The sequence below is a fragment of the Rhinopithecus bieti genome, unplaced genomic scaffold (genome assembly GCF_001698545.2).
Source record: "Rhinopithecus bieti isolate Rb0 unplaced genomic scaffold, ASM169854v2 scaffold_4911, whole genome shotgun sequence".
In the NCBI taxonomy this organism is placed as follows: domain Eukaryota; kingdom Metazoa; phylum Chordata; class Mammalia; order Primates; family Cercopithecidae; genus Rhinopithecus; species Rhinopithecus bieti.
In genome coordinates this window covers 383,178-402,432 of record NW_016804526.1, presented here as the reverse complement: position 1 = coordinate 402,432, position 19,255 = coordinate 383,178, and the positions used below count along the sequence as shown (strand labels likewise).

Sequence of the window (19,255 nt, the reverse complement as noted above, 5' to 3'; positions counted from 1 at the left end):
CCACCGAACTCGGGCCCCGCTCCCGTCGGCCTCCAGGAAAATAAAGACAGAGGAGAGCCGGCCCGCCTGTGTCGCAGGGAAAACGTCGCTCTGAAGCATCGACAATACTGGCAGCATCCACAGCCGCCCTGAGGGTAAGGGCGTAGAGGAGAGCTGCCGCCGCCCGGCTGCTGGCCCCGGCTGGGCCCGGGTGCGGCGAGGCGCGGCGCGGCCGAAGACGCGAGCCCAAGTGGCGCGGCGGCGGGGCGGCGGCGGTGGCGGATGGAGTGGGGAAGAGGGGGTGGTTGTAGTGTTTGGCGCCGGCGGAGGGAGTCATCCTGAGCTGCACTTCCGTCGGCTTTTGTTCTGAGAGGGAGAGACGGAACGAGAGAGAGGACACCACAGGTCCTTCCCCCACCCTCCCCCCTCCTCCCTCCGTCGGTACCGACTCACCCGACACCACCAAGCCGCAGGGAGGGACGCCCCCGCCGACAGGAGGATTGGTTCCCGGGCCCGCGGCGATGCCCCCCCGGTAGCTCGGGCCCCTGGTCGGGTGTTTGTGAGTGTTTCTATGTGGGAGAAGGAGGAGGAGGAGGAAGAAGAAGCAACGATTTGTCTTCTCGGCTGGTCTCCCCCCGGCTCTACATGTTCCCCGCACTGAGGAGACGGAAGAGGAGCCGTAGCCACCCCCCCTCCCGGCCCGGATTATAGTCTCTCGCCACAGCGGCCTCGGCCTCCCCTTGGATTCAGACGCCGATTCGCCCAGGTAAATTCCTGCTCTTTATTTCGGCGGCGGCGGCGGCGCCAGGTCCTCAGCGTCTCTCCTCCTCGCTCCCCTCCCCGCCGTTTCCTTAGCGGCCCCAGGTCTCTTCCACAGGCGAGTCTAGAGTTCGCTCCTCTCTGGTGGCAGCCGCCTTGGGTGGCGGTGGTTTTGTACCCTCTCCCGGCCGGCTCCGGTGGCGGGGACTGGGCTCCTGCCGGGCGGCCGGGGAGGCGTAGGCCCGGCGGAGAGTGCAGGCCGCGGGCCAGCGGAATCTACTTGAGCTCGGGGATTAGGAGAGCTCCGGGCTGAGCGGAGCGACTGCTGGTCGGTGACAGGCCTCGCCCGGGAGAGGAGCCGTAGCTAGTGAGCAGGCGGAAACAATACAACTAACAGCAAATGTGCCCTGATCGTCCCCATATTTACAACTTTCCCGGTCCGGGAGTGGGGAACGTCCCAGTGAAACAAACAACCCCCCTTCTTCCCCCTGTGACCCCATGAAGGGAGGAAGTAGTTTCAGTTAGTGGGACAAACGTAAATACTCAGACGCGGATCCAGTGGTAATTCTTTCTCTTTCTAAAACTTGTTTGGACGTTGGAAAGTTCATAAAGACTCATTTTCTTTTTTAAAGAATTAAATCGTATACATGAATATTTAATACAGAAAACCATACCGTGGTAGACACTGCACATCTCCCCCTCCTCAAGAGCTTTTATCTTGTTGTTTGACAGTGTGTTGTCACACATGGACTTTTTATTCAAAGACAAGTATAAAGTACTTGACAGGTTTACTCTGCCACTTTCTATTTGTATGCGTTATGTAAGGGCAGTTTTAAACGACTATACATAAAAACCTCAGGTACTTCCTGACCAAAAAGTGTAGGAGCATACAAAGATAAAAAATTTTAAGTGTTCTGAGAATTGTACTGAGATACGGGTAAAACCAATTTTCTTTTCTTTTTCAAAAAAAGAAGAAATTAAGTTATACTTAAAATCCTTGGGAGGTTAAAAAATTGTAGAAGGTGCCATCCTTTCATGTCAGGGCAGTTCTTCTTGAGGTCCCAGGATTGTCATTGGCTGTTTGTGCCATGATGTTTGACTGTGTAATGAGAGAGGTGTCATTTTAATAGGTCAAATGTGTCTGTAAATGCTGGAGAAAAATATCAGTTCTAACTTGACAAGTTCTAGTTCATGAGTCAGTTAAGTGTTTCGAGCTTGTTTATGGAGGCATTCGTAATGTAGGTTGGTATAAGGGGGAAACACCAGTTTAAAATTCCTCAATCAGGCAAATTGCTAGAAAAATGTACCTGGGTTACACGTTTTGATACTTTGTTTCATATTCGCTGAAGGAAAACTTTCATTGGTTAAAATGAAGCAGCCCTGCTTGGCGAAATCCCTTGTTTTACTAGTGTATGTTACATTGGTTCAAATTTTTTGTGTCATTAAATTATTGTCACTGTAGAATAAGTTATTTTGTGGAGGTTATTTTTGAGTTTAGTGTCCTGCTTACAATAAATTGTTTCACATTTCCAGGAAACGTACGGATAAATGTTTAAAAGAATGAAGTTAATATAGCTGTCACGTACTAGGCATGTTTTTAATGCTATAAATCCGTGTAGTAGTCAGTAGCGTGTCCGTGATTTGTATTGGTCAGGGAGCAGTTTGAATTTTAAAAAGCCTGAAGCTCCTGCTGAGCCCCAATCCCGGCCTCCCTCCCTCCCACTAATCTCCCATTCCTGTCTTTGTGCTGCCTGCTCCTGTTAGACACTGTTTGCTACGGGGCCTCAGGCCTACTGCGGGTGGGGGGTGTACGAGTGGGGGGCATGCCAGGGAGGGAAAGCAGACGGGAGGAACACTTCACATCTTAAGAAAGCAGAGGGCTTGCTTTTTTGGGAATGGGGGTGGTAAGGGCTTCATTATAAATGTTTAAAAGGCCCTCATATATTCCTGTGATTGTCTCTACAACTTTTATTTAATTAAAATACTAAGATGTATATCAAGGGATAAACATATTTTTACTAAAGATAATGGAAAGAGGAGTTCTGCTTGCTTAGTTTTCATGAACTGAAGCAACTTATTTTTGGAGGTTGTCTTATGCAGATGTTTGAATAAGTGTGTTAGAGATGGGTTTATGTGATTGATTCTTTTTTTTCTTGAGACTTTGGAATTAAGTTATAGTGAATTAGTTCTTCCCAACTTATTTTCCCAGTTCTACATATTTAGTAATTTGTGAGTAACATAGGTTGTGTGATAGCTTTCATTATGATAGCGTAAACATTTCTTTAAATTTAAAAAAAATGTTTTGTTGGTCGTGAACCCAATTAAATATGTCGATTTGTTAAAGGAGAAAATCATGTGTGTAAAATGTTCAAATTGTAAAATTTAAGAACTTGAACTTCAAATCTCTGATAACCTAAGTTGGAGAGAATAGTTTGTTTCCTCTTACGAGAGTTAGTCTGTCTGCTTCCCCTTCTGTTGTTGGGAATATTCACCAGTGGCTAACAGATCTATTTCCATTAAAAAACAAAATTAAAATTCGGTGAAAGGAAACAAATCAGAAGTGTTCCAGTAACCTCGTGTGGTGTTAATTATAGTTATTTGGAGAATACTTTTCTAAACCACCTAAAGAAAATTCAACAATGTCGCTTATTGTTTCTCTTGACTCTGAAGAGTTGTCAATAACTTTTGTTACTTGAAAAGAGATTTCAAGTAAAATAATGAAAGTAAATCACAGTGACATTAAATAGATAATTTTCCGTGTTTGAGAAGTGTTATATGGAGCTTCCTTTCTAATAAGTCATTCACACAACTTGTTTATGAAGTATTTGAGACCATTTTTCGAAGCCTCCGTTGTAGAGATCATTATAATATTTTTTGCTTTTAAGCTAAAAGTTACACCATTCTTGAAAAAAAGAAAAAACTGTCTACTTGGGATTCTTTTTAGCTGAGAATGAAAAGTGAAAGTTTTTTACTATGGCAGTTAACATTAGGTTCTTCATCGTAGTAATCATTATTTAATTTGCAGAATATGAGCAAAGCTCATACCAATAGCAAAAATTTTTCTTTGTTTGCACCCAGGACTACCCCATGAAATGTATTTTCTAAGGGCTTCTTCAACTATTTGCAATATTTAATTTTGGATCCAGGTCCATCATCAGCTGTCAATAGAAATATGTTTAACATATCTGGTTCTACATGTTATATCCCATTGTGGTATTTCTTACTTTCAAATAAGATGTAGCAATTAATATACTAAGGATTAAATAAAAACCAGAGTTTGGAGTTTTATTTAAATTTCATTTAATCCTCCTTTCTGGTGCTTATTAGGAAGAAAGCAGTAATTTGAGAAATTCTAAAATTTTAAATTAAGATTTCAGTTTTATGTTGAAGTGATTAGGGAGTCTGAGGTAACCAGTACATTCCTTTTGGAAATGTAATTCTAATTCGTGTCTTATCACATTTGCTTGCCGTAAAAAATGAATAGGAAATAACTGACCTAGGAACTTTATAGAAGCCTGACAAGTCTAACTGTTCAGGTTGAACATGCTTTATTTTAATATCCTAAGCATTACTAGGTAGGTTGGTGGTAATTTATGTCTATATATAGCCTTTAAAGATTATTTTAAGATGGACTTTTTAGGCACGAGTTTTTCTTTTTTCAGCAGTTGTCATTATAATATTTCTTTGTATTTTAAACTAGTCCCTTTTCAAGATACACTGAGTTCATTTAAAAATAGGTCTGATATGTTCCCTGTGAGAGAAGGTACCAGCATGATTTCCGTTTAATGCATGAAACTACTTGGACACACTTAAATTAGAGCGTATTATTGATCTGGTTGTAGATTCACTGTAGTAAAGCAGCGGGTAATTAAGGGGATTCCTGCACCACTAGTGTTTTCTTAGATTATGTTGCTTAGAAAGGGCTTGAAGCTAGGTATTTGCTCTGGTGTTGCCTGGTATATATGTGACCTTTTTCCATTTGCTAAAGTTTCCAAAGTGATTTTTTCTTCTGTGTAGAGAGATGTATGACCGGTTCTTGGTTGTATTTTCGCCTGGGTAGAGATTAATTAGATGGGATTTTTAGTGTGGGTGATGTAATAAGATGTTTAAAATCTTCCATGTTCTTAATATGGCGGCGAGTCATTGTAAATTTTAAAGAGTATTCCTATACTTAGAATAAGTAGTACATTCTTATTTGGGCTGTAGAATAACTTTTGCGGCTTAGAACTTTTCGCCAAATAAACTTATAAAGTAATTTTAGATAGTTGTGTGTGAATTTTTTTTTTTTTTTTTTTTTGGTGGTAAAATCTGGAGTCATCAATTTTATTGAATTGAGTTTTGTCAAATTGCATTATGTTTTAAGGCATATTTTTTTTCTATTCCCAGAGTTATATCATTAGGAGAGATCATTTCTTGATGTAGCATTGCCAGCTAAGATTTTGTCACATAAGATTTTGAGGACTTACTATTTGCCAGGAGTTAAGTCTGTCCCCATAATATCTCATTTAATCTTTTAATAAGCCCAAAAGTAGAAACAATAATTATCTACAATTTACAGATGAGGAAACTGAGGCTGGAAAGGTTTAGAAAACTGCCCATGGTCCTACAATTAGTAAATGATCAGTCTGATTTACATTTGTTCTTATGGATTCAGGATTCTATGTATCTAGTTTCAGTGAAATTTTAATATTATCCTTTGGGTGTTGGTTGATTTGATACTTGCCAGTCATTTAGTCAAGAAAATTGTGTACTTCAGGCAAAGAAGCTGAAATAGAATTCAGGCTATATATTCTGTATATATAATACTTTTAAAAATCAGTAACTCTTTACCATCTTATATTTAAAACAATTTTTGTTAAGCAATCTGTGAAGCTTTTAGTTTAAGTATTTTATATTGAGTTGAAGTTGTTTGTCAAAGCATCTGTTGTTAGAAAGACAAAATTCAGCTTTAGAGAGTCATTTCATTCATAGAAATGTATATGACCAATTGTAGAATAGTAGCTGAATCTATAAATTAGTATGACTGATCATTTTGTAAAGTTTCAGTATTTTTATAGCCAGAGAATGTTGATCGTTAGTCTTCAACTTGGGAGTTTGTGCACTTATTTCAGAACTGTTGCCATTACATACAACCTTATAGGAATTCCTTTTGTGAATACCTTTAACGCATTTGAAATAGTCTTTTTTTCATCTTTATGACAAATCTTTATTTTCTGGAGTGAATTTGAGTTTTAGATACTGTACAGCATCACTTGAAACTTAGTTTAGGAAACTAAGATTTAGTAAGGGTTTTTTTTGTGTGTCTGGCTCTATGCTGAGTGCTTTATGTTTGTAATACGTAATATTATTGAATGTTTCCATGTGCCAGAAACTGTGCCAGGGAAAAAGTTTTTCAGTTCCTCAAGGTATTGAAAAGTTGAATATGAAGTTGAAGTTAGTTGTATGAGAAAACTGAGATATGGAATGATTACGTGACTAGCCCGAGGTCACACAACTAATAAGTTCAAGAAAGTGGAGAAAGGATTTCAGAGTTTGTACTTTACCCGTAAGCCTTAACAACGATACTGTGTATCATGATTTGAACCACCCAACTACTCAGTGAAGTGAGTGATACTGTTCTCTTTTTACAGAGGAAATTGAGGTTCGTCATGTTTAAGAAACTTGTTCAGGGTAGCAAATCTAGCAAGTGTTAGAAGTAGGATTCCAGCTAAAATATATCTAATTCTAAAACCTCTGTTCTTTACATTCTACCACCCTGGCTCTTCAAAATTTATAACAATTTTTTGGTGAAAGGGTAGTCTTGGTTATGAAGTTAGTGACACTGTTTTTCTTGTGGGGCTTACAAGAGTAATTCTAAAATGTTTTGGTCAGTTATAGCTGATTCATTATTTGATTATAGTCTTTTTTTTTTTAACCACCTTGTTACTTTATGTATGGTACACAAAATGTTTGTTTATTCAAATATGCATATAAATAGGATATTGATTTTTAAATACATGTACTGCGGAATATATTAAATGTAGGCATCTGTGGAATAGGTAGCTTTAGAAAATTTGGCAAAAGCTATTCTCAGTCTATAACAATACTGAAATTTTAAAAAATGATCAGTCATGCTAATTTATACATTAACTGTATTTTTATGATTTTATTGTGACTCTTGTTACTTTTAGTAATAATGTTAAGCATTAAAAAAATTCCCAAGAATGCATTAAATTTTTGAAATAATTCATGTAGGTAAATTGCTTTGCCATCTTACATGTGTAACATATCTCTTAACATGGATATACCAAATTCCTTTAGAGTTCTCTTTTGTACGTATTTGTTTGTTTGACAGAAAAGAAAACTTTTCAGAAATTAGCAATATTAATTTATTCAAATAATTATATATGTACTTTTATCCTGAGAAATTCAGAAACTGTGACATAATTTTAAAATGCTGGATTTCCTTTTGTTAGAATTAACGTATTTGGGTCACTTATGCAGATGAAATGCATAGTTATTTTTATATAAGCATTATTGAAAAATACTATTCTAGATACATTAAAACTAACAATGTCTAAAACACTAATAAATTATTAAATTCTGACTATAATTTACTTTTAAAATGTTAGTCTTTATGATTGATATTTATAATATTTAATTTGGTATTTGTAAAGCAAAAATGTCCTTTAATCCTAGCAAGGAAGTACATTACAGAGTTTTCTCAACACTGCTACTTGTCAGCCCTTTCAGTATTTTAAAACCTGCCTTTAGTTGTCTTTATTTGAATCAGATTGTGAGTTGCCAGTTTCCAGCTAAAGACGTTGATCATTTGAGTGTATGCGCTATGTAATTTCGTGTTTTTTATGGTAATGACCAAGTTGAAATTTTACATGGTGTTAAGTTAGGCATAACATCATTTATTATTTATTTATTTATTATTAATACTATTCTTTAAAATTGATGTACATGAAAAAAATGTCTTCCTAGGATTCTGCTTATACCTCAGAAAGCTCTAAGATTGAAAGTTGAAATGTCATGACCTGAAAACTACTGATTCTTTCCCCTTTAAGAAAAGAATTCGGAAACTAATATTTATTCCATAAGCTTACCTTCAAGTTATCCTGAAAGACACACGTGACATATGCTTTTATTTAACTCTACTAATCTTTTTACTGTTTTCTCTTTCCCTTTTCCTATGTATCTCTTCCTTTAACTATCAATGTCCATTTCATCTCCCCAAAGCAAATTTTACATACTGTGGCTAATATAGGTATTTGTTGTTAATGTGGATGGTCTTGTAATGTGTTACTTTCTCTGATGAAACCCAGAGCAGTTTCAGAGGCCTCAAATTCTGAGATCTGCATAAGTTCAAAATAGATTGCTGGTAGAAAAGCATTGACATTAGCCATGAAAATATCTATTTGTGTATTGTTCCCACTTTTCTTCTATAGACATATATTACTTTTCAGAATTTCAGCTCAAGGACCAGAAATTTTTTCTAAGGAGAAAAAGCACTGCCTTTGCAAAAGTTTCCCTGATCATTCCGTTTCATAGCATTTGTACAGTTTTTTACTTGTATCTCTTGATAAAATAATTTGTTCCTATATTTGTCAGCCATACTAAACCATCAGCTCTGTGAAAGCAAAGAGATTTTGTATTATCTTCATCTGTATGTCTATAACATCATCACAGTGGTGCTCCTGTTTTAGGTATTCAATATATATTTGTTGTTTAGTTAGAATTGAGCCATATGGTGTTTCTTAAAGGTATGTTTTTAAATCTAAGATTAGTGAATGGCAAGTATGTTTCTCTTAATTTCAAAATATAATTTTCTTAGGTAGAGCTGTGTCCTTGAGGGCTTCTTGCTTTGGGGGTAGGAATATTTTATTTACATATATCCCTAACAATACATACATAACTTTATAAACATGAAGAAAAATTTAAAGCAGCATTCCTTTTTAAACTGTTAGTGAGGATCATGAAGTACGGGAAGCGTTTTTTGTTCTGTTCTGTTCTGATTTTTTGAACTGATTTGTTCAGTTCAGTATCCAGTAAGATACTGGAGTATTGCAAGAGGTGAAGTATCTAAATACTTTTTTGTTTTAGTCTTTGGATTTATTTTAGTTTTTGTTTTGCCAATTTAAGTATTATATATAATCAGATAAGTTAACTAATGAGAAATACGTTACAGCACGTAAAAAATGCTATTCAGGGTCAGCAAAGCCTGAGTCCTGTCCTCTCGCTCTCCTCCCTGGACAGCATGAGCTTCACCACTTGCTCCACCTTCTCCATCAACTACCGGTTCCTGGGCTCCGTCCAGCCACCCAACTATGGCGCCTGACTGGTCAGCAGTGCAGCCAGCGTCTATGCAGGTGCCAGGGGCTCTGGTTCCCGGATCTCCGTGTCCTGCTCCACCAGCTTCCGCAGCAGCTTGGGGTCCAGGGGCCTGGCCAAGTGGATGGCCCGGAGTCTGGCAGGAATGGGAAGCATCCAGAACAAGGAGACCCTCCTAAGCCTGAACCTGGCCTCCTACCTGGACAAAGTGAGGAAGGAGCCTGGAGACGAAGAACCAGAGGCTGGAAAGCAACATCTGGGAGCACCTGGATAAGAAGGGACCCCAGGTCAGAGACTGGGGCCCATTATTTCAAGACCATCGAGGATCTGAGGGCTCGGATCTTTACAAATACTGTGGACAATGCCTGCATTGTTCTGCAGATTGACAATGCCCATCTTGCTTTAGAGTCAAGTATGAGACAGAGCTGGCCATGTGCCAGTCTATAGAGAACGACATCCATGGGCTCTGCAAGGTCATTGATGACACCAGTGTCACTTGGCCGTAGCTGGAGACAGACATCGAGGCTCTCAGGGAGCAGCTGCTCTTCATGAAGGAGAACCACGAAGAGGAAGTAAAAGGCCTACAAGCCCAGCTTGCCAGCTCTAGGTTGACCATGAAGGTAGATGCCCCCAAATCTCAGGACCTCGCCAAGATCATGGCAGACATCCAGGCCCAAAATGACGAGCTAGCTCAGAAGAACCAAGAGGAGCTAGACAAGTACTGGTCTCAGCAGATTGAGAAGAGCACCACAGTGGTCACCACTCAGCCCGCGGAGGTCGGAGCTGCTGAGATGACACTCATGGAGCTGAGACATATGGTCCAGTCATTGGAGATCCACCTGGATTCGATGAGAAATCTGAAGGCCAGCTTCTGGAGAACAGCCTGAGGGAGGTGGAGACCTGCTATGCCCTGCAGATAGAGCAGCTCAACAGAATCCTGCTGCACCTGGAGTCAGGGCTGGCACAGACCCAGGCAGAGGAGCAGCACCAGACCCAGGAGTACGAGGCCCTGCTGAACACTGAGATCAAGCTGGAGGCTGAGAGTGCCACCTACCACTGCCTGCTTGAAGAAGGCAAGGACTTCAATCTTGGTGATGCCCTGTACAGCAGCAACTTGATGCAAACTATCCAAAAGACCACCACCCACTGGACAGTGGACAACAGAGTTCTGAGACATTAAGCCAGCAGAAGCAGAGTACCCTTTGGGGAGCAGGAGGCCAATAAAACGTTCAGAGGTCATTGGGGAGAAAAATGCTATTCAGTTAAAATACTGATCTGATGACTGAAATTTTTTTTTAATATGTCAGGTGTGTTGAGGTATAATTTATACAGTAAAACTCAGTCTTTTGGGTGTACAGTTTGATGAGTTTTGACAAACATACACAGTCTTAACACCACCACCACAATCAAAGTATTTCCGTTACCCCCAGAAGTTCCCATGTGTCCCTTTGTAATCAGTTTCCTGCCCCTACTGCAGCCCAAGGCAACTAGATCTGGTTTCTGTCTCTATAGTTTTTCCTTTTCTAGAACATAAAAATGGAATTATATATAGCCCTTTATGTCTTTTTTTTAATTTAGCAGAAATCTTCTGAGATTCATTCATGTTCTATGTATCGGTAGTTTGTCAATGACTGAAGTGTAAAATTGTTAACTTTGGTGATGCCCTTATGAAAGAGTATTATCAAAAAGTAGTACTTTGAACAGTTGTAGATATTTCTCTCAGATTTTGGCAGCTGCCTTATTGAACATTTTAGTTGCTCATTTTTACCCCTCGCCTCCCAAATTTTACTTGCCTGTTTTTACCCCTCACCCCCAAATCTAGTCTAATTGACATCATTATATGGCATTTATTTATATTGGTAAATGCTGTTTAATGCTCTACCCGGCAGGTGAAACAGACCTACTCTCTTTTTCATCATAATTAAAATAGGTAGCATCTTGCATTTTGAACATATAGCACGTAGAAACTAGAATAAAAAATGAGAGATGGTGCAATAACACCAAAAACTTGAGTTTACATTTGCTTTAGGTTTAGTGTTTGTAAGTTTGTACTAAAAATAGGGCATAGATTATAGTGAGTAACAGTCACAGCCTCTCTTCCAATGATTAAAGTTAGAAAAGCAGTGCTCTTCTATGAAACTTGGGGACAGATAATGAGAAAAGAATCGTTTTCTGGACATTTTATTCGACCACCTTTCCCCCAACCCCTTCCTTTTTGAAACAGCTTAATCTCTGGGATATTCTCTTCTTGTTTCCTTATGTCTTTGACCTCCCATTTGCTAAGTCTTTTGCTAGGTCTTTGTCCTCTATCTACCCCTTTAAATATTTGTATTCTCCAGGAAGTGCTTCAAACTTATTTCTGTTCTCCCTTCCTGTTGATCTTATTTATTCACATGATTTGTTACATGCTACCTGTATAATGACGACTCACAAATCTATCTCAGAATGTATTTCTCTTCTGAGCCAGATTCAGCTGTCTACCAGGTGCCTCCTGATGTCCCACAAATAACAGAAATTCCAAAGTATGTAAGTCTGAACTCATTCCTTAATTCTTCCTTACTCTGACCTGTCACCCAGAGAAAGAAAACTATTCTTAAAAAATACATGAAGTAGGTTAATGTTTTCACTATCAACTCATTTGCCTAAAGTAGAAATGCGGGATAATCCTTGACACTTCTTTACCATACTTCCAGTTCAGTTGTTCACCCAGTTCTGACATTTGTAACACTTCCCTGAATATCCCTTGAATCTACCCCTCCCCCAATGTTTTGATTCTGTGAGTGGGCCTGAACATACAGTTTTGTCAGATTTAATAACTTCTAGTATTTTAAGAAAGATTTAGAGGTAATTGTGAAAGTAATATGTATTTACTATTGGATACTTTTTGCTTCTCTGCTTGGGCTCTGGTATTTAAAATTAAGGTGTAATCTTTAGTAACAGTGACACTATATAGCCTAAATGTGACTGTTCTGTTATGTCTAAAATTTAGGGCTTTTGACTTACAGCCCAGTTTATCAGCTGGAAGACTTGAACTCATTTTTTTATCTTTCCATTCTTGCTTTTAGAATACTGCATTTCATGGAGATGTATATTTATTTCAAGACTTTGTGTTTATGTGTTTTGGAGCAAGGTAGAGGAGAAAATGGGAATGTATAAGGAAAGTTAAAGGAAAGGCTTTTGAATTTACTTTCCTATATTGTGGAAACGAGCTTACTTAAATAACATTTTCACTTTTATTTCAAACAACAGAAAACTAAAGAAATGCTGTGGGATATGATAGCATTCAGGTGCTAGGCATGCACATATTTTAATGACAGGAGTTAGATATGTTGTAACAGTATTACTTGTTTCTGAGTTTGGAAATTAATGTTCATGGTTTTGTATAACCTTATGATATTTCTTCCTTAAAATAAGAAATTGCCCCTCCAGCCCACAGTTTGAGCCAAAGGGTCTGCTTGAAATTATTAGTTTAAATAATCCTGAGCGCATCTTTTGTAAAGGACATTTAAAAATGTAACGCTGCTTTGAAAAACAAAGCAAGCATTTCTTCGTTATATCTAGAGTTTATAACTAAAGAAACTATGTGCTATATTTTGCTCTAGTGCCAAGTACCATATTTTGGAATGAATAGAATCAATCTAAAGGCAGTTTACAAAGACTGAAGGGAGACCCAGTTTGGTAGTCATTGGATCCCTTTGGTGGCTTGCACATAGTAAGCACTCAAACGATTGTTGAATAAATGAATTTGAATATATTTCAATTTGGGGATATAGGACTAATTAGAGTGACAGAAGATGGGTGAGACTTGCTAAATACTGAGCAAGTTTTATAGAGGAAAGAAAACATGAAACCCAGAAATGGTGGACAACATTGACAGCGAAGAATTGGTGTAATTTAGTTAACTATTTTTATCTAGACAATAAGGTTTGTTTAGTTGAATAAGAGAAAGATCTATATACAAAAGTGTTTTGAGTTCTTTCTACTCTTATTTCCACTCTGGCTCTATTTCTAGACGCCCATGTTCACTGCTAAAGAAGCAATTGTAGGCTTGGGGCTGAAGTGATCTGCGTAATCCAGATACTCATATTAAGAACTGGGAGGTGTTGTTGGGAAAGAGGTTTTTCTTACAGTTCTTCAATCTTTCCAGTTACTAGTGTTTCTTAGTATGTGTCAGGGTGCCACTGCACTGTCCTCAGTGTTCATATGCGGGTGTCTAAAAACTAGACTTTAAAATCACATGTAATTTGCAATAAGCTTGTAACTGTCCCAGGATGAAGTTGAGTATGTGAATCTCTAATAATTAGTTACCTAGCTGTTGAGCCACATTGCCATCTACTCTGATTATCATATGGTTCTTATGATTCTGATATTTTAAACTGGAAGATAAACACCACAGTTTTAGTGTGTCTCATAAAAATTTTATAATCCAGTAACAATCCATTCCTTTAGTTTTCTTGGAAGCCGAAACTACGTATAGTTTTCTGATATGTTAAGCTTAAACTGTGGAATTTAGAACTTAAAAGTTTTCAAGAGCTTCAAAGTTGAAGACTTCTCTTAATTTTTTTTCAATTGTAGAACCAATGTGAAAAAACGAACTACATGCTATTTGGGAAATGGGAAAAGTATCAAATTTTATGTTTTTCCTACTAAGTTTCCTATTAAGTTTTTACATAAAAATATGTATAATGAATGTAATTATGGTTAAATACACTTATTCATGCTATAAATTTATTCCTCTTTTAACACTGGATCATAAAGATTTTCCTGATTTTCTATATAGTGTTTTGTAATTCTTTTTTTTTTTTTTTTTTTTTTTTTTTTTTTTTTGAGACGGAGTCTCGCTCTGTCGCCCAGGCTAGAGTGCAGTGGCCGGATCTCAGCTCACTGCAATCTCCGCCTCCCGGGTTTACGCCATTCTCCTGCCTCAGCCTCCCGAGTAGCTGGGACTACAGGCGCCCGCCACCTCGCCCGGCTAGTTTTTTGTGTTTTTTCAGTAGAGACGGGGTTTCACTGTGTTAGCCAGGATGGTCTCGATCTCCTGACCTCGTGATCCGCCCGTCTCGGCCTCCCAAAGTGCTAGGATTACAGGCTTGAGCAACCGCGCCCAGCCGTGTTTGTAATTCTTTAAAATGTTGCCCAGTATTTTGTCAGTGGATGAGCTATAATTTAGTCATTCTATTCTTGCGTATTTTTTGCTTTTGCTTTTTTTTTTTTAATATAAATAATGAGTCAGTGAACATCTTTATATGTACAGGATTTTCCCCCTGTAGGGGCTTCATTCGCTTAGAGTAGAATCTCTTAAGTGGAAGTAATGCTGTAAGTGGAAGTTGGGCCAAAAGATTTGAATATTTTTATGGCCCTTAATATATATTTCCAAAACTGCTTTTATTCTGCTATAATCTTTATTTTCATTCACATCTTAATTCAGTAGATTCATTGTATTTTTCATATAGAATACACACTTCCTATGAATATAATTAAGTCATTTAAGTGCTCCCTTTTCCCACTATTGTGCTTGTGGTCCCTTTACTATATTTTTTAACCTCTTGATGAATAAACAATTGTGACTTTTCAAACTGTGTATATCATTTCGAGGTATTATATAGTAAAATTAGCATGGGATCTAAACTGCTATTAGCCAAGTGACGTTTAGGCCAATTCTTAAGCCAAGTCCATGTCTTCAACTGTAAACTGAAGAGGTTCTCAGCTTTGGAGATTTCATGGACTAGTCAGAACAAAGCAAGAAAGTGCTTTCTGCAGAAATAAAGTGGTAAGGATATTGTAGATTGGCACGTAGTGAAAAGAAAAGTCAGTGTCTAGTTAAGACCCATTACTTAGTCTTAATATTTGAAATATGAAATACCCAGTGTGATGTGAACATGGTCATGATCTCATACTCATTCTCTTGTTCGTCAAATACTGAGTGATTCCTATGTGTTTTCTCTGGAGCTATTAGGCATTGCAGATGATGAAATAAAAGACTTCAGCCCACCCATTTTATATGGTTTATAGACAGGTAAACAGAGATTATGTTACAATATCTAAGTGCTATGATCAAGATAAACAAGGTGCAGTTGGAGCACTGGTGGTAGGGGTGGTCACCTAATTTAGACTAGTGTAGTGAGGCAGTAAGTCAGGAGCCCTCCTAGATGTGATGGTTAGTAGGTATGCAAACTAAGTTTTGAAGGCTCTTAGTCATACTGGAGAATCTGGGCCAACAATTTGATTTTTGGAAACTGATGATGGCTTAGATTATTAGAACATAGGCTGGAAAAGGGGCATGCCAAAAAGGTTTGAAACTACAGAGAGGGGGCAGGCTACAGATTATGAAGGAATGGATATGCCTTACTAAGAATTCTGTGTTTTATTTTAAAGACAAGAAACCAGGAAGTTATTCAGTAATGGAGTATGTTTTATGCATATGTAAAAGAATTTTTGGATAGTAGTCAGGAAAAGGGAGGCTCAGGAGGCCAGTAGGAGTTGAGGTCCTCAATTAAGGTAGGGAGAGTGTAGCGAAGGAAACCCATAACAAATACTAAGGAGTTAGTCTGGTTATAGTTTAGTGATTCTGTGTAGGTAGATTGGGTAAGAGAGAATGAAAACAGTCAGAGATATATCCTTGATTCCCAATAATTTCATAATTATGGGCATATGAGAGTAGAATATAAGTTAATTCAATTTTGGCTGCCTGTGAGTAAAAATATAGTCTACCAAAGCCTGTATCACCTTTCACATTTTAGAAGGAATGGATATTGAAAAATTTAGTGGCTTGGTCAAATTATACTAATGGTTATTTGGAAATGACTTTTACAGCTGACCTAGAAGATCTCTCCAGTGTTAAATCAGGGTTAAAAGTAGCATAGTGGATTATAATCTTACTTGATTAAAGTACTAGAAGATAATACTATTTCTTTTTAAGGCCTTGTTTTCCAGTATATTGACTATATTATTGTGAGCTTAGAATAACATAATGAATGTTCTTTAATAACTATTTTCTATTGTGCAAAGCTCTCTTAGGGCCTTTCTGGTGTATTTGTTTATCCAACCTCATCTGAAGACTGCCCCTTCAGTTAGTTTTATACTAAATCCATACATATACTATAATGAAATCTTGTAGTGAGAACTGTGTTACTTTGTTCATGAGGGGATTGTCTTTACAAATATAATTAAAGGGCTGCTTTTAAAATAATTCTTAAAATGGCAGTAGCTTTTCAGAATTGTTATATGCAGGAACAGTTATAAAGCAGTCAAACTGATGTATCCAAAATAACTGACCAGGTGACATACTGCCAAAATGAAAATTAGTACTTTCCAAGGTTCTAAGTATACTTAAACAAATGTACTTCATTTTGTTTTTTGGCTTAAGAGGTAGCATATCAAAATCACCTAAGTATTTTTTTTCAAACTTTAATCCTTTTTTGGAGATGAAAGATAAGTTTTTAAGTTTCTCTTTTAACTGTGTTCCATTAGACTTCTCAGTCATTCAGTAAGAATTAATTGAATAACTGTGATGTACTCAGCAATGAGTATTAGATATTTGATGTGGACTTTCTTTTGAGTCTCCCTCCTGAATTTTACATGGCTACCTAAAAGATCCCTCTCTTTTTTGTATTCTATAAAAACATCATCTGTGAGGCATAAAGGAGCAAGGAATCATGTGAGCAGAGTTAGTGAATTCGATTTTTTTTTTTAAAAGATGATAGAATGGTGAGATGTGTTTAGTTCTGAAGAATGGGGGAGGAGTTGCTGAATACTAGAGAGGACGTAGAATTGAGGAAAGAAGTTAGGGTAGGAGATAGTATAAATGAATTTGGTAGAAAAAATTCAGTACAACCTAGCAGCAGTACTTCAAGTAAAATTAGAAATTGTGAACTGACTGACCTATCTGTTCCAAAAGGTGTCTTATATTTTAAAAGTTTGCTCAAAAGTCATATTTAATCTTCTATATGTTAGAAATACACTACTTAAAAATATAAACCATGACTGTATGTTTATACTAAGTCCTCAGCAAATATTTCTTCTTTATTAGTTCATAGCTGCCTTTCTACTGATTTGATGGAAAATATATCCTTCTCAAATATATTTCCAAATGAAAATCTGCTAATTTGTAACATTTCTAATATATTATTAGGAAGGAAGGTATTTGATAAGAAGCAAAGAAAAAGTAATCAAATTAGCTCAAGTTCATCTGATATTGAAATATGATAAGTATTCCTTACTAATACAACTTAGCTATATACCCCAGATAAAGTGAAGTATCCCAAAAAATAACTGTACTTATACGAGAAGTTTAACTTTTGTCTAATATCTAAAGTTAATTATGTCTTCAATGGTATTGTACTATACTGTCATGTATGTGCATTGAAAAATACATGTATATAAAAATATATGTGTACATATAATACATTCATATATACAAGTATATCGTATGCACTTTGATAACTCTGTTTTGATAACTTGTTTTGTATTTTCCTGCCTTGCACCTTTTAATCAAAACATTTACCTCCTTTTTTGTCCATCTATCCAAATCATACTTTCTTTCTATCATGATCTTATGTTTTTTTTCCCCCCACTGGGGGGAGGTGGCATATCTCTATCCTGTGGATTATTTTCAAGCTTAAAATTCTTTCCACCTTTTCTCCTGCCCCAGTTCACATGATCTTTTCCTCTTCTAGCAGTACACTGTGTGTAGGAGTTACAGGAATTATATGTTAACTTGTCACATTTTCTTACTGTATATCAAGCTAAAGTTTGTTTTATTTTCACCTTATTTGTCTTCTCAATCAGATTATGAACTCTTAGAGGACACAGTCCGCCTGTGGTGCTTGGTGTCTTATCTGCAACAGGCTTGTAGCAAGTGTTTGCTGATAACTGGTGTAGCTCTTCTGGACTGGTTTGAAGAGGTTTGAAAAATACCTCACACTCTTATAAACTAAAATTCACCCTTTTAAAGTGTAAAACTGAGAGATTTTTAGTATATTCACAAAGTTATGCATTCATCATTACTTTCTAGTTTCACAGCATTTTCATCACCCCCCAAAAAACGTTTCCATTAGTGGTCACACCCTGTTGTCTCCAGTCAGTGCTTGGCAAACATTAATTTACCTTCTGTTGCTATGGATTTCTGTATTCGTATAAGTGGAATCAAATAATGTGCCCTTTTGTGTCTGCCTTCTTTTACTTGCTCATCTATATTGCAGCATGTATCAGTACTTCATTTCTTTTTAGGACTGAATATATTCCATTGTATGGATATACCACATTTTAATTTTGCTTTGACACTTGATGGATGCATGGATTGTTTTCAACTTTTGGCTATTATGAATAATGCTGTTATAAACATTCATTTGAAAGTTTCTGTAAGAATATGTTTTTACTTCTCCCAAGTAGGTACATAGGAGTAAAATTTTTAGGTCATATGGTAACTATGTTTAACTCTGAGGAGCTGTCAGACTGTTTTCCAAAGAGGCGCATGATTTTACATTTGTAGTAGCAATGTATGAAGGTTAGACTGTCTTTACATCCTCGCCAACACTTGTTATTGTCTGTCTGATTGTATTGGTCTTATAGGGGTGTGAAGTGGTATCTCTGTGTGGCTTTGATTTGCATTTTCCTAATGACTGATGATATTAAACACCCTTTTATTGGTCATTTATGTATCTTCTTTGGAGCAACATTCATCCAAATCTTTTGCCCATTTTTAAACTGGGTTATCTGCCTTTTTATTGTTGAATTGTAAGTTGTTAGACATATTCTAGATACAAGTTCCTTATCAGATATGTGGTTTGCAAATATTTGCTCCCATTCTGTGGATTGTCTTTTCACTTTCTTGATAGTGTCCTTCAAAGTACATACATTTTTAAGTTTAAAGATCTCTGTTGTTTTCCTTTGGTTTTTTATGCTTTGGGTGTCATAAGAAACCATCGCCTAATCCAAGGACAGGAAAAGTTACACCTATGTTTACTTTTAGCGCTTACATGTAATACTCTGATCCATTTTGAGTCAATTTTTTGCGTAAGGTATGAGGTAGGGATCCAGCTTCATTATTATGCATGTGTCTATCCAATTGTCCATTACGGTTTGTTGAAAAGACTATCCTTTCCCATTGAATGGTCTTGGCATCCCTTTCAAAAATCAGTTGAATGTAAATTTAAGAGTTTATTTTTGGCTCTCAATTTTATTCTATCAGTCCATATGTCTA

General features: G+C 37.2%; 1 protein-coding gene and 1 pseudogene across 1 annotated transcript in view; both read left to right on the top strand.

Annotated features, from left to right (window-relative positions):
- The first annotated feature begins 409 nt into the window (after positions 1-409).
- NIPBL (NIPBL cohesin loading factor) overlaps positions 410-19,255 on the top strand; it is a 202,594-nt gene continuing 183,748 nt past the window's right edge. Inside the window, 1 exon segment of the mRNA XM_017868906.1 lies at positions 410-745. The gene's annotated coding sequence lies outside the window, so the exon portion shown is untranslated.
- Positions 8,699-10,293, top strand: LOC108527568 (keratin, type I cytoskeletal 18 pseudogene; annotated as a pseudogene).